General features: G+C 38.8%; 1 protein-coding gene across 1 annotated transcript in view; it reads right to left on the bottom strand.

The window, feature by feature from the left end:
• ZNF385D (zinc finger protein 385D) overlaps positions 1 to 14014 on the bottom strand; it is a 308681-nt gene that overhangs the window by 218191 nt on the left and 76476 nt on the right. The window lies entirely within an intron of this gene.

The following is a 14014-nucleotide window of genomic DNA, read 5'->3' as shown; positions in this document are numbered from 1 at the left end:
TCTCTCTGGAACGGGTAACGGATGCAACAGCCCACAAGGAACTCTACGTGAGGTTTTCATACATGCACAAGTAGTACAAGCACTTATATAGTCAGTAACATCCTTACGTAAGGTATCCCACCAGAAATACCGAGAAACGGCTGACACTGTTTTGGAAATACCAGGATGTCCAGCAGTCTTAGTATCGTGATACAGTGACAGAATATCCCGTCTCTCGGGAATGTCAACGAACAATTTATCATTAGGCCTCTCGCTAGGTGCCATGCTCTGTTTCGCTTGTATGGCCTGCAAGAGGGACGAGGAAATAGACAATATAGTAGTTGCTATTATCCTGTCTGGGGGAATGACAGGAGTGACATCAATCTCCTGTTTGTCAATAGTCTCGAATTGTCTGGACAGAGCGTCCGCTTTAGTGTTCCGGTCACCTGGCCTGTAGGTTATTATATAATTAAAATGAGACAAGAACAGTGACCACCTAGCCTGCCTTGAAGACAATCTTTTAGCTTCGCTAAGGTAGGATAGGTTCTTATGATCTGTAAATATGAGAATAGGATCCTTAGTTCCTTCTAACAAATGTCTCCATTCTTTGAGTGCTAAAATGATAGCAAGGAGTTCGCAATTACCCACATCATAATTCCTTTCTGCTTTGGACATTTGTTTAGAAAAGAAGCCACAAGGATGCAATGGCTTGTCAGGAGACTCTCTTTGGGATAAGACAGCACCTACCCCTATATCGGAAGCATCAACCTCAAGTATATATGGCAATGAGGGGACAGGATGCTGTAAAATAGGGGCAGAGGCGAACGTAGTCCTAAGAAAGTCAAAAGCCTGAAGTGCCTCAGTAGACCAGACACGTGTATTGCCATGCTTTTTAGTCATACGAGTAATAGGCGCTACTATAGACGAAAAACCTTTGATAAAACGTCTATAATAATTAGAGAAACCCAGAAAACGCTGAATGGCTTTCAGACCTTGCGGCAGAGGCCATTCTATGACCGCAGCGAGCTTCTGGGGATCCATCCGAAAACCCTCAGCGGAAATCAAATACCCTAAAAACTGGACCTCGGATTGGTCGAATAGACATTTTTCTAATTTGCAATAAAGACCATTAGCAAGAAGGGTCTTCAGAACTGTCGTGACATGTCTGTGATGAGTGTCAATGTCTGTAGAATATATTAAAATGTCATCCAAGTACACAATAACAAATGAGTGAATAAAGTCCCTTAAGACATCATTAATAAATTCTTGGAACACTGCTGGGGCATTGCAAAGCCCAAATGGCATGACGGTATACTCATAATGACCTGACCGAGTGTTAAAGGCTGTCTTCCATTCGTGGTCCTTTTTTATACGTATCAAATTGTATGCTCCTCTAAGATCTAATTTGGTGAATACCGTAGCATGTTTGAGCCTGTCAAACAATTCTGTTATTAATGGTATAGGGTAAGCATTTTTGATGGTGATTTTATTTAAGACCTCTATAATCAATGCAAGGTCTTAAATCACCTTCTTTCTTAGATACAAAGAAGAACCCCGCTCCAGCCGGAGAAGAGGATCTCCTAATAAATCCCTTTTCTAATGATTCTTTAATGTACTCCTCCATGACACGGTTTTCTTGAACCGATAGGGGGTACACCCTGCCCTTGGGAGGTATAGTACCAGGCAACAAATCAATAGCACAATCGTAGGGTCTGTGAGGCGGTAATTTGTCAGCCTCTCTTTTATCAAAGACAGTCTTTAAAGTTAAATACTGAGAGGGTATAGCCGTAGATAAAGGAGGAACAGTAGGAACGTTAATAGAATTCACAGGCGTGACTTCAATAGTACATGACTCATGGCAGGCTTCACTCCATGATTTTATCTGCCCTGTCTCCCAGTCAAAAATGGGATTGTGGGCACGTAACCATGGATACCCTAACACCAACTGTGAAGAGGGAGAGGTGATGACCTGGAACCGAATGGTTTCATAGTGTAGAACCCCTGTGTACATGTGTAGCGGTGCAGTCTCGTGAGTAACAACAGGAGATATCAATGGTCTACCATCTATGGCCTCAACGGCCAAGGGTATCTCCTTCTCCCTGATGGGAATATTGTTTTCCTTTACAAAACCAGAGTCTATAAAATTCTCAGCTGCCCCAGAGTCAACCAGGGCGTATATGTTTTCAACTATACAACTCTCTCCCATATGTAAAGAAACAGGGAGAAGCAGTCGGTTAGGAGGCAATGTAGGAGACTTAGAAATCACACCCAAGGCCAGTCCCCTATAAGGTCTTAGGTGCGAGAGTTTTCCGGGAGCAGAGGACACTCCTTTACCATATGTTCTCTCCTACCACAATATAGGCAGAGTCCCTCCCTTCTCCTATGTAATTTTTCATTATCAGAGAGTTTGGCAACCCCTAATTGCATTGGCTCCTCTTCAGATACTTTTACACTCTCCGGTGTATTAACTCTGGGGTGAATAGGCGTAACAAAACGTCTATTCCTGTTCTTGGTATAGAGCCTGTCCCGAATCCTATTATCTATATCGATGAGGTAGTCAATAAGGTCCTCTAAGGCAACAGGAAGTTCCTTAGCTGCTACCTCATCCAATATAGAATCTGATAAGCCTTCCATGAAGGCAGTAGTTAACCCATTATTGGTCCAATCGACCTGTGAGGCAAGGGTACGAAACTGTATAGCGTAATCAGCCACAGACCTAGAACCCTGTTTAACCCTCATTAATGCTCTAGCGGCATTCTTAGACCTTTTCATAGTGTCAAAAGTTCTGCGAAAAGCTGTTAGGAAACTGTGAAAGTTATGCACCATAGGTCCATTAGCCTCCCAAATAGGGTTTGCCCATTCAAGTGCTTTGTCGGTAAGTTGGTGCATAAAGAACCCAACTTTGGACCTCTCTGTGGGAAATGAATGTGGATACATTTCAAAATGAAACTCTATTTGGTTAATGAACCCTCTGCATGTCTTAGAATCCCCTCCATACCTAGGAGGAGGCGTTAAATGTGCTGTAGCATTAGGCATAGTCGATACTTCAGGAAGCAGGGGTGCAGGAGGGTTAGGTGCGGTTGCTGGAATGGTTCTAGCTAAGAGCGTCTGGAGAGCCTGAGCTATTTGATCCATACGGTGATCCTGCTCTACAAATCTAGCCTCATGGGTCGCCATCTATTGAGCTAAATCTGCGGGGTCCATGGCCCTATCGTAATGTAACGAGTATATACCCCTACACGCAGGATCCAGCCAAACAGAAGACAGCACAGAGGAGAGATACGTCTACCGGACCTTAGAGTGGCCGGACTCGACGTAAAGGAGAAGTACAGAGTCAGGAGCGATCCGAGGTCAAGGGCACAAAGAGACAGCGTAAACGAGAACTAGCCGGGGTCTAGTACACAGGAATCAGCAAGCCGGCAAACAGTACAGACAAGGATAAAGCGAAAACGAAGTCAGAATACAAAGCCAAGGTCAAGTACGGAGAAACACAACTGAATACAACAAGCACTAAAGGGAACTGTAGCAGAAACCACGATAGGGCAAGGAACTAAGGGAAAAGGGTAAGTATAAGAAGCCTTCAAACTAATGTGATTGGCTCCTGTCACTTCCACTCCCCCAACAGGTAAGTGTATGGGGTGATTGGCATGACAGGAGCCAATGGGAGCCTTTTTGCAATTTAGGCTCCCACTGTCTCTTTAAGAGCGCGCCCGAGATTCGTGGCGCGCTCTTAGCTGCAGGCGGGACACGTGACCGCTTCTCGCGGTCACTGCCCGCCTTCCTGTTTGAGCAGTCGGATGAGCCGCGCGCGGCTCGTGCAGCCGCAGGACCGCGCGCGGCTTGAAGAGAGGACCGCGGCCGGCCCCCAGATAAGGTAAGTACCGCTACATTGCAGAGCTTGTATGTGAAACCAATGTTTCTAAAATATCATTTTGGAGGATTGTTTAATGAGGTAGGTTAGGTGCCTTGAAATGACAGTGGTAGATATAGAGGGCTTTAACTCTGTGGTCTGTTTATATGATATTTTAAAGAACTCACAATTTAGATATGAATTACCCATTAAACATCTAAAGAAACGACCCAACCAAATCCAAGGTCTGAAATTCTCACAAACTGAGATCTTATATCATCTATACAAGATTCATAAATCTCAAAAAAATCATATTTAAATTGTACGTATATTTATACCAAAAAAATATTTTGTTATATGCCCTCACGCAATTATTGATATAATCTTGAGGTCAAGAAGCAAAGTAAAGTGACAAGATTTACCTTATTTTTCCAGTACAGAGTACAATTATTAGTCTAATAATTACCATATGGTGTTACTAGGGCTGTAAAGATATTTCTAAATATTCTTTGAATGAGTGTTGCATATGAGATGGCAAAAGTAACTTTTTTATATCCAGTGCCATGCCATTACACTTACTGACTGACTTATGAAGACATCTTATTAATTTAGATTACTATGTACATTTTAGTCATTTGACTATTAGTACTTGTATTACTTAAAATTGTATTTCATATTTCTGAGAAGCCACTTTTAAAATCTTAATTTCTCCATACTTGTCAAAATTCTTTTTTTTTTAATTTTTCCTATTTTTTTTAATTAGTTCAAAAGACTCGCATCAGCTTAGATGACTATGTTACTTTTTCTTTTTTTAGATGTTACCTTTTCATACCAATGAAAGACAAGAGATCCAGGCCCTCTATCACTGCAATATTGTCAAGACCCAATTTTGGTTCGAAACGTTGCAGTGTTTCCTTGGTTACAATAAATGTGCGTAAAGCAATTGGAGTGCCTGGACCATTTCTTTTTCCACAGTTTTTTAAAATTTTGTTGGACTGATGCTGGTGTTGCTCCTTGGTCTGGTTGAATATCCTTTTACTTATGTGGATGGAGTGCAGTTCCTATTGTTGAACTATGTTACCTTTTCAGTCATCTGACTACTCTTATTACTATGATGGCCATACACATAGTATCAGTATTTTGGTTTTCTACTGCTGTATGACCTTTTATTCAGGTCAGACAGGGCAATATTGTAGACCCTGCTTCAGCTAGGTTGAAATAACCATAGTGAATTGTTATATATTCACTTGTTGTCTTAAACTTAGAAAGGTATCAGGTAGTATTGTAGACTCTGCTTTTGCAGAGTCAAGGTAACCTGGAGAGATTCAGCATATCTAAGTAGAGCTACTTTAACTCTAAAATCTGTAAGTGCAAAGTTACATCTTGTATTTTCATTTTATGTTCGATATACTACACTATATTTTGCTGCATTCTTCTGTCTCCGCATATTCTACTACCTCTGATAATGTACCTACATTTAAGAGATATATCAAGGCACTACTCCCTCTTTCTTTTTTTATGTACTTCTATTGGATCAGAACAGATAGACTCTGGTTTGGGCATTTGAGTTGCCTAAGTATTTTAATTATATGCCCTAGAACCTGAGCTCCCATATAATTTAACCTGGATAGATTCACTGTGAGGTGTCAGATTTTGGGAGGGGAATGTTGGTTCATCTGGGGATTTCCCTTGTTATTTTCCTGTTTTATGTTATTCCTCTTTTGCAACATTTAAATCAACACACCGGGCATAACAACTTAATTGAAATTGAGGTCCCTGGCACCTCCTCACCCATAGGGGTTAAACTGTAACACTTTAGCCCCAAAGTTGGCACTCCAGTACTGTTCCTTTGCTGTCCCATTGACATCTGGTGTCTGCAATTCAGCAAGAGATAACAAGACTGTCATTGGACAGGGACACCTTTGATGGGCCTAAAGTGATCAGTTGACACTCTAAGCCAATCTGTAGCTCCCCATTCCTAAAAAAGGGATATACCTTTTACGTGATTAGGGAGCTAATGATTGGCTTATAGCATCAGCAGATCACATGAGGCCAGATGTCAATGGGATGTCAATGTTAAGTTCATAGCGGTAATTAATGGGTTTTAAAGAATTACCATTAGAGGTGAGTATCTTGATGGACTCTTCCATCACTGTATAACCTAAGATTTGATACAATCAATTTGAGATTTGAGACTAAGCATATACTGTATTTCAATAAAGAAATTGGTGCAGAAACATTTGTATTGTGTTCCTATTTCATCCCTCCTCAGATTTTTGATTTTTTTTGTTTGCATTTGATTTACATAAGAAGGTCAGGCCCAATACTGTGGAGATTGTAAGGTTGTCTTATTGTTTTTATTTAACGAGTAATCGATAAATTTTTATAATTGTATTGTATTTGAGTTTGGAAAATTACCCCAAAAAATTGAACTTAAAAAGGGAAGTTCTGATGACCCCAGCTGATATTGTTTTTATTTTCTATGCTGCCGTTATGATTTTATATCCCTTACAGCACTCTTGGTACTCTTGGCTCTCGTTGACTGCTCCTTAACAAATGTCAAGTGTCAAGGAGCAATACTTGACAAGTAGTTATTTGCAAGAGTAAGGATCACTTTAAGATAGCTTAACACAACTTTTATAAAGTTAGATTGAGCACTTTTCCCATACTTGGTCCTTGAGCATCTGTCTCAAAACAGTCTCATCCAACTTTCACTGAAAAGTCAGTTGCAGAATTTGACATTTTTATTTATTTTAAATTCTAGCCTCGAATGGCCCTTTAAATATAAAATTCAGGTATGATATAAGTGTGATATTTATGTATAATGTAATGCTAAATAATGCCCTTGCTGAGGATTAAATTGAGGCCTACAAAAATAAAAAAATTAAAAAATTGGAAAAATACCTGATATATTTCAGTGTAGGAAAATAGTCTCACTAAAAAAAATGTACTAAATTATGTCTCACTTCTTTAACCAAGTCAAGTCCATATCATTCATACAGATTGATTAAAATAATGCTATTTCTAACTTTGAAGGGATTAAGATGAAAAGTGGGCATCGGTCCATGAATAAAACAGACATATGACTGATAAGCAATTGGCATTTCCTAACTAAAGCAGAAAAAAAATGCAAACCTTTCAGCCCAATTCATAGAAATGCAAAAGTATGAGGAACGCAATGGGATTAAGATGATTAGTGCTTTATTTTTTTCAGAAAGCATAATGGACGCATTGAAATCTTCACAATGAATGCATGGAAATTAATACAATAAAATAATTCAGAAGTGACTGGCATCTGTACAAGGGAGCCCCGCAGAATTGAGATAGGGGTTGTATCATTATTTTATATAAAATTAGACTTCATTAAGCAAAGAGTATTGGAAGTACTAAGGCTGAAAGTGTAAGAAAGAAGTGTATTTAAAAGCAGTGTTAAAATGTGAGGCAGAAAAAAACATGATAAATACCAATCTATACTGGGTAAAGAAATGAAAAATAAATTCTTACTAGAACTTAGCCACTGAACGAACAGGTCGCACACTCGATGAACTCCGGGCCAAATACCGATAAACAAGATATTTTTGGCAATATTATTAAGGGGAAAACCCACTCACGAACTCACCACTCATCATGGGCTGCAAAACAAAAAAAATGAGGCCGGACAAGCCTAAACCCAATATGAACATCGGAGATCTCCTCCGGCGGGCGCAGGGCACGTGTGGGCCCAAAATGGAACCTTGAGGAATTCACTGACTCCTCTGAGGACCTGGACCTAAATGGAGATCCACGTGGGATGCTGCCTCCAACAGGGGAGAACAAGCCGGTGACAGAAGCGATGCTCAGGGAGATATTTGGCAGCCTGCAGAAAACCTTGAAGGCAGACACAGCATTGCTGCGCAGAGACCTCTCGGGCCTTGTGGGCTGCCTGGGGAAAGTGGAGAACACCGTGACACATCACACGCTGGCCATTATAGATCTCCAGAGAGAAATACAAACCTTGAAGACACAACAAGCATTATTGGACCAGTGGATTGCCATGAGGCACCGCAACAACCTCAAGGTCAGAAGGGTGCCAGAAGAAGTTTCGGTGGCGGAGCTCCCGCATTTCATCAGGCGACCACTGGAGTCCTCCTAGCCCCAAGACAAGCCAAAGGGGTAAACCTCGATGGGATATTCCGAGTCCCAAAACCCTGAAGAGCACATGACATGGCCCCGCGATATATGATAGTAAAATTCGGCAACAATGCAGACAAACAAGCTGTGCCCGCAGCCTTAAAGGGGAAGGTGCCCTATGCCTCTGAGAATGCCTCCCTCTCGTTTTATGCTGATCTATCGGGTGATACCCAACAGTGAAGGAGGCTCATGCAGCCTGTAACTGCTCTTCTCAGAAGCCACAACTTACTATACAGGTGGAGGTCCGCAAGAACATTGCAAGTCATCCAAGAGATGCGACCCACTCAGTGACCGATCTTCAGGGAGCGAACATCCTCCTGAGCCAGCTGGGACTACCAGAGAAACCCCTGCCTCAACCGGTAAACAGCGGGGCAAACCCTGCCACACACAGCTGGGACCCGGCTATAATCAAGCCTTTTTGTGCCTCAAAGTGCAACGTCAAAAGCATGTGCCACAATCACTACCTGATATATAAGGACTGACACCTGTACTAACTCTCTCTCCTACCCAGGATCACAATCCATTGTGGTTTGAAGTTGACTTTTTTTTAAAAAAAAATATTCTGTTGCATGTTTCCTTTATTATAATTTAAGTCCCATGCTAAGGCCCAAGCTGCCAGTTGGCACTTTGACCCACGGCTCATTGCTAATGGCCCCACTAACCACAAGCAACCTTAACTTAGCCAAGCAAAATCCGGGGGTGGAACAAGGCTCACCTCTAGGACCGGTTGCCACCAGCCTCCCCTCTCACTCGTGCTGTATCTCAGCCAGACAACCGGCGCTATCGAACAGCGACGCCACCCAGTTATAGCACTAGACCCAAGCATTAGTTCCCCCTATGACCCACCATATATTTCCCCAGCAATAACTGACTCTACTCGGTCCCCTAGGTAACTCGCCCGACAAACGGTTGGTTACCGGGAATTGTAAGGGAGAATCTAGCTTACCTCTTAAAAACCCACTACTCACTGGCAGTTATACAGGACATTACACATATCTATCATTGTTTATGTTCATGCATTACACATTTTTGCTGTAATGTTTATTTCAGTATTCCTGCATTAGCTCTCTCACGCTTGTGAGTGGAGCAAAAATAAAGAATTTCAAAAAATAAATAAATAAATAAATACATACACAGATAACCATACATAAACATATATATATATATAATATGTGTAAAGATCTTTGAAAATTGAAAGGCCTCAAAGAGTAAATGCCTCTAGTGGAGTGTTTTAGGCAAAATGTAGACATTCTTAAAAATGGCAATATTTTAACCAGCACACTAAGATAACAGGTATGTTTATGTGATCTCTATTCTATACAGTAAGGTGATATTCTATCATGTTTATAAGATTTGTACTTTATAGAAAATGCAGGTTTACATTAGTTTAAGATATGCTTATATGATCTGTATTATATACGGTAGTTTGCAATAAATATTCCATGCGCTATTTGACAGATCTAAGCTTCTGCTTGGGTAAAAATTATGAATTATTCAAGGTTATCAAAGAAGCATTAAGTTTCCTTAAATCAGTTCAAGGTGAGCTCCTACTTAGTTGAAGAGAGAATCAGGTCAGGAGTTTATCTCAAAAAATTCTTCTAAAATTGGTATTAACATAAAAAATTTCACAGAAAGGATGGGTCTTGTTACGTTTAACCTTCAAAGGTTTTTTTGTTTTGTGAATATTTATGATCATAATTTCATGGTAATAATCTACTCCCAATTTATGATGATGGGATTAACAAAAAGTTCCCAAAGGAGAAAGATGTTCCTAAATTAGTTACGAAAGTGGAGTACATACCACTACAATTATTTTAATCACAAGCAACACTGAACAAAAATGCTTACAAAGAGATTTTACATAGCACAAGGTTGCATATTAGCTTTAACAGCTAATATGCAAAATTTGGCCTCGGAAAATGCAAACTCTAAATGTGATGGTTTTTGTTTAAATATTTTTTATTGCGCATTATATTAACATGCAAATTCATCTTGAAGAAAATGTGACATTATGAAGGGCTAGCAGACTGCATTATCTTAATTATATATAACTTTTAAAGAATGTATTTGAATATTTATTTAGCTATGTAGAGCTTGGAAAATAACCATGTACATTTGAAGTGCTTCTTTCATGCTAAGTCATTCCCTCAGGAAATCATCCACTGTATTCAATGGAAATTTAGCAATTATTCATACAGCTAAAATGTTCCAAAATTAGCATAGTAAAGAGTAAGTTCAGAAAAACACATGCTGTGTTGGAGTGTTAGTATTATTAAAGGACATTACTTTGCTTCAATCTTAGTACCAAACATGCCCTAGGAACAACTAATGTCATGAAACAAAAAAAGAACGTGAAAGTTAAGATAAGGAAAAAAAAGATAGAAAGAAAAAAACAAAAATAGTACTTATTTTTGGATGAGAATGTATTCCTTCAATCTGAAGAACTCAAAAATTAACACGCCAAAATAGAAAAAAATACAGTTCATAGTGCAATATGCTAGCTAAAAGTCAGAAGGTATATTAAATATTTGAATAGTAGATAACAAAGGTGTCACTTGAATAGAAAGTGACCACAATGTTAAATTTCCAATCCACTCCAATAAGATCCTAAAGGATCTAATTCTCCTTTAGGATCTTATTGGAATGGATTGGAAATTTAACCTTGTCGTCACTTTCTATTCAAGTGACACCTTTGGTTCTCTACTATTCAAATATTTATATTCAAGTGACACCTTTGGTTATCTACTATTCAAATATTTAATATACCTTCTGACTTTTAGCTAGCATTCAAGTGACATCTTTGGTTCTCTACTATTTATTGTATTCCCTAGGGTTATCCCCTACTTTTCCAGTCTAGGTGACCTTTTTTGGGGGTTAGGTATGGGACGTGGGTGTTACACTAAACCCCGATCCTTGACCGCTCCCCTTTCATATGTTAAATATTTGGTTATTATAGATGATTATCTTACAAAGATGCTTCCCTAATACCTTTGGATAAAAGAAAAAGATTCTCAAAACTAAACATTATATTAATATTTGTTTAGGCTTAAGAGTATTATTTATTTGGGGGGTGAGGGGTGTTTGTTTTCTGATATTTCGATTTTATTTTTATTAAAGAGTTTTACTAAAATGAATATGTAAGGGTTTCACTCACTTTTAAATATGTCCAGGAATGCACAAACAATATAATATTGTTCGAATGTTACATATAACTATTAGTGGTCGTTAGAGGTTTGTTTTAGCTAGAGACAGAGTGAGTCACTCAGAGATTGTGGGCTTATGCTAGACTTGATGTTTCCTATTAGTTTCTCTGTATAAGAAATCTGCACAGTTGATTGGGTATTAATCAGATGAAGGGCATATCATGAAAAGAGTGGTAACTATTAGACTTGCAAATTCAGAAAGAGGGTGGACCATCCAACGGCACTCTTTGCAGGGTCTTAGTGCTCTGAGTATAGTGTAGGAGTGTCTAATGATGTGCTTGAGCTACACTTTTTGGGGACAGTTTCCTGCCTTCTGATAAACAAGTTCTGCTTCTTAACAATTAAAAACATGACTGGCACCTTCCCAGCTTTAAATGCTCTCCAACAACATTGAAGTGAAGTTTCTACTAAAAAAGGAAAGAAGAAGGCTGCTACCTTTGACTATGAGTCAGTCATTGACTTTTTCCTCAATTAATGTTCTCCAAGAGTGTTGTGGTTCTCTAGTCCTGTACAACTTACTGGCAATATCACAGCAAACAAAAATGATAGAATCCAGAACACCTTATATGAGTGAGGTATTGCTCTCTTTATTGTGACCTCACAGGACAACAATGTTGCAAACCAATATATGGGTATTTATAAAGCCATATTCTTTACCAACCACACTGTACAGTATATCATCAAGATTGTTTCTATCAGTTTTCTGTTAGGGGAGCGATAATATGATTGGCACAATGGATTATATAGTGTTTAGTGGTCATGCCCACATTTTGTGCCATGTCTATGATCTAAGTGTCCATTTTCTCCCATTTTCCCTGCCTTACTCCCAAAAAATAATTTTTCAAATGTTCCTACATATTCCAATATTAGTTTTTGGCCACATCTTTAGATCTAATAAACTAACAATAGCAGAAGCCTTGAAACCCTCTGCAGATCAGAAATACAAGCATTTGTTGTGAGTTATATGGTGCCTGGCTACATAACTTCTTTTGACCAATAGAAGTCAACGTTCTCACTTCCTAGCACTCTGGTACTCCCTTCTCCCACAAATGTATTTATGGATATTTTATTCATCACCACCTCCACTTCCTACCTTCCTACTACCGTGTAACTTTGTACCAACCTTGTTTTGTTATAAACTTTGTTTTGTTTCACACTAAGTAAACCTCAAAATGTATTGAATATTTAAAATTCTATGGTTTTTGCATTCAGTTTAATATCCAAAATGGAAAAATATAACCAGTGTGGCTTGAAACGGTTTAGTTGAGTGGTTATAAGCAATTTTAGTGTCACTTTGACTAATGTAACCTGCTACTGACATGATCCTGAACCAGCTATAAGAAAACAGACATTCAAAACATTTATATGCAACAAAGCATATGCTAACAATACAAAATTACCGTGTCAGTGTCAACTTGATACTTATTTACTACGGTATAATTTAAGTGCTAACTGATTTCGAATGCCATTATATTAGCATCCTGACAAACAAATTATAAGTGATGATTATAAAGTGATAATTATAAAAGGTACAATTTTGAAGATGTTAATCATGAGTTTGAAACAGACTGTGCATGAAGCCAAAACAAAGCATCAAGTTTCCGTAAGTTTTGATAATGATAAGATATTTATAGACAGTCTGTAATCCTCACTATTTATAGTGACGGTAAGTACAGGCATAAGAGCAAAATGTAAGTTGTAAAGGTTGTTTGCAGAAAAATTCCGTGGACAGTGAGAGCTTATTTTACTCATTGAATAGCAACTCATACGTTGAAGTTCATGGGAAAATTGCTATACAGTAATCACAGTAAACCGTTACTCTGATGAAAGAATCTAGTCCTTAATCAGCATGTAGAAAAGGAATCAGTACACCACTTGTAAAATGGAATGTTTCATTGGCACTATGTATGAGAAGTGGCAACATTTCGACAAACACAGTGACTTGAGAATCAGCATTGCATTAGTTAAAATAGTGTTTTTACTTATTTACTCTGTTGCACAAATAAAACACTAACTGATGTATTGATGAGGATGGGAGGTAATAGCAATCTCCAACAATATCACCTTTCAACCCTTCATTTAGATTATTGTAAAGTGCTGTTGAATATGCTGGCAGTATGTTAATGCTAATAATAATAACACTTTAACTGGGCAAAGGGAGTTATGATGTACATGACGTACCATGAGTTCACCATGAGGAACCGTGAGGTCACCATGAAGAACCATAAGCTCACTATAAGGTCAATATAAGGGAAAATGAGGTCATCATTAATACCAGACTGATCACATGTCCTTGAATGAACAGTATCAGCAGTACTAAGGATTCACCACAGCCAGCAAAGATGGGGGCAGTGTAAAAAAAAGTACTCATGCTGATGCGTACCAGAATAAATTAAGTAACAACAGTGGGCACAATGCATGAGGAGAAAGAATTAGGAAAATTGATGACCACATAGGGAGCTGTACATGTTCCGATCATTCCTTAAAGCTACCTGTGCAGACTGTCTAAAGACCCTAAGAACCTTCATATACATATATAACTAATTCTTGACTGCTGCTCATCAGTGACTTCTCGCACTTATCATCCCTCCCTTGATCCATTTTACGTAATTCTATAACACATTCTACCTATATTCCAACATCTGTTATTATTGTGATTTTAAAGTACCATGCACTAAGTACCAACAAAATTTCTACACCTCCACCTACTACACACTCCTCTCACATTCTCAAACTTTTTCAAAAATCCCCTCGCTCTGGCTCCTTGAGTACTTCTGGTATGTAATACAAATACGTGATTCGTGATCTTTCA

This window comes from Pelobates fuscus, chromosome 4, assembly GCF_036172605.1.
Source record: "Pelobates fuscus isolate aPelFus1 chromosome 4, aPelFus1.pri, whole genome shotgun sequence".
NCBI lineage: Eukaryota > Metazoa > Chordata > Amphibia > Anura > Pelobatidae > Pelobates > Pelobates fuscus.
Note: the sequence above shows the minus strand (reverse complement) of the source record. Positions and strands in the feature narration are given on the sequence as shown.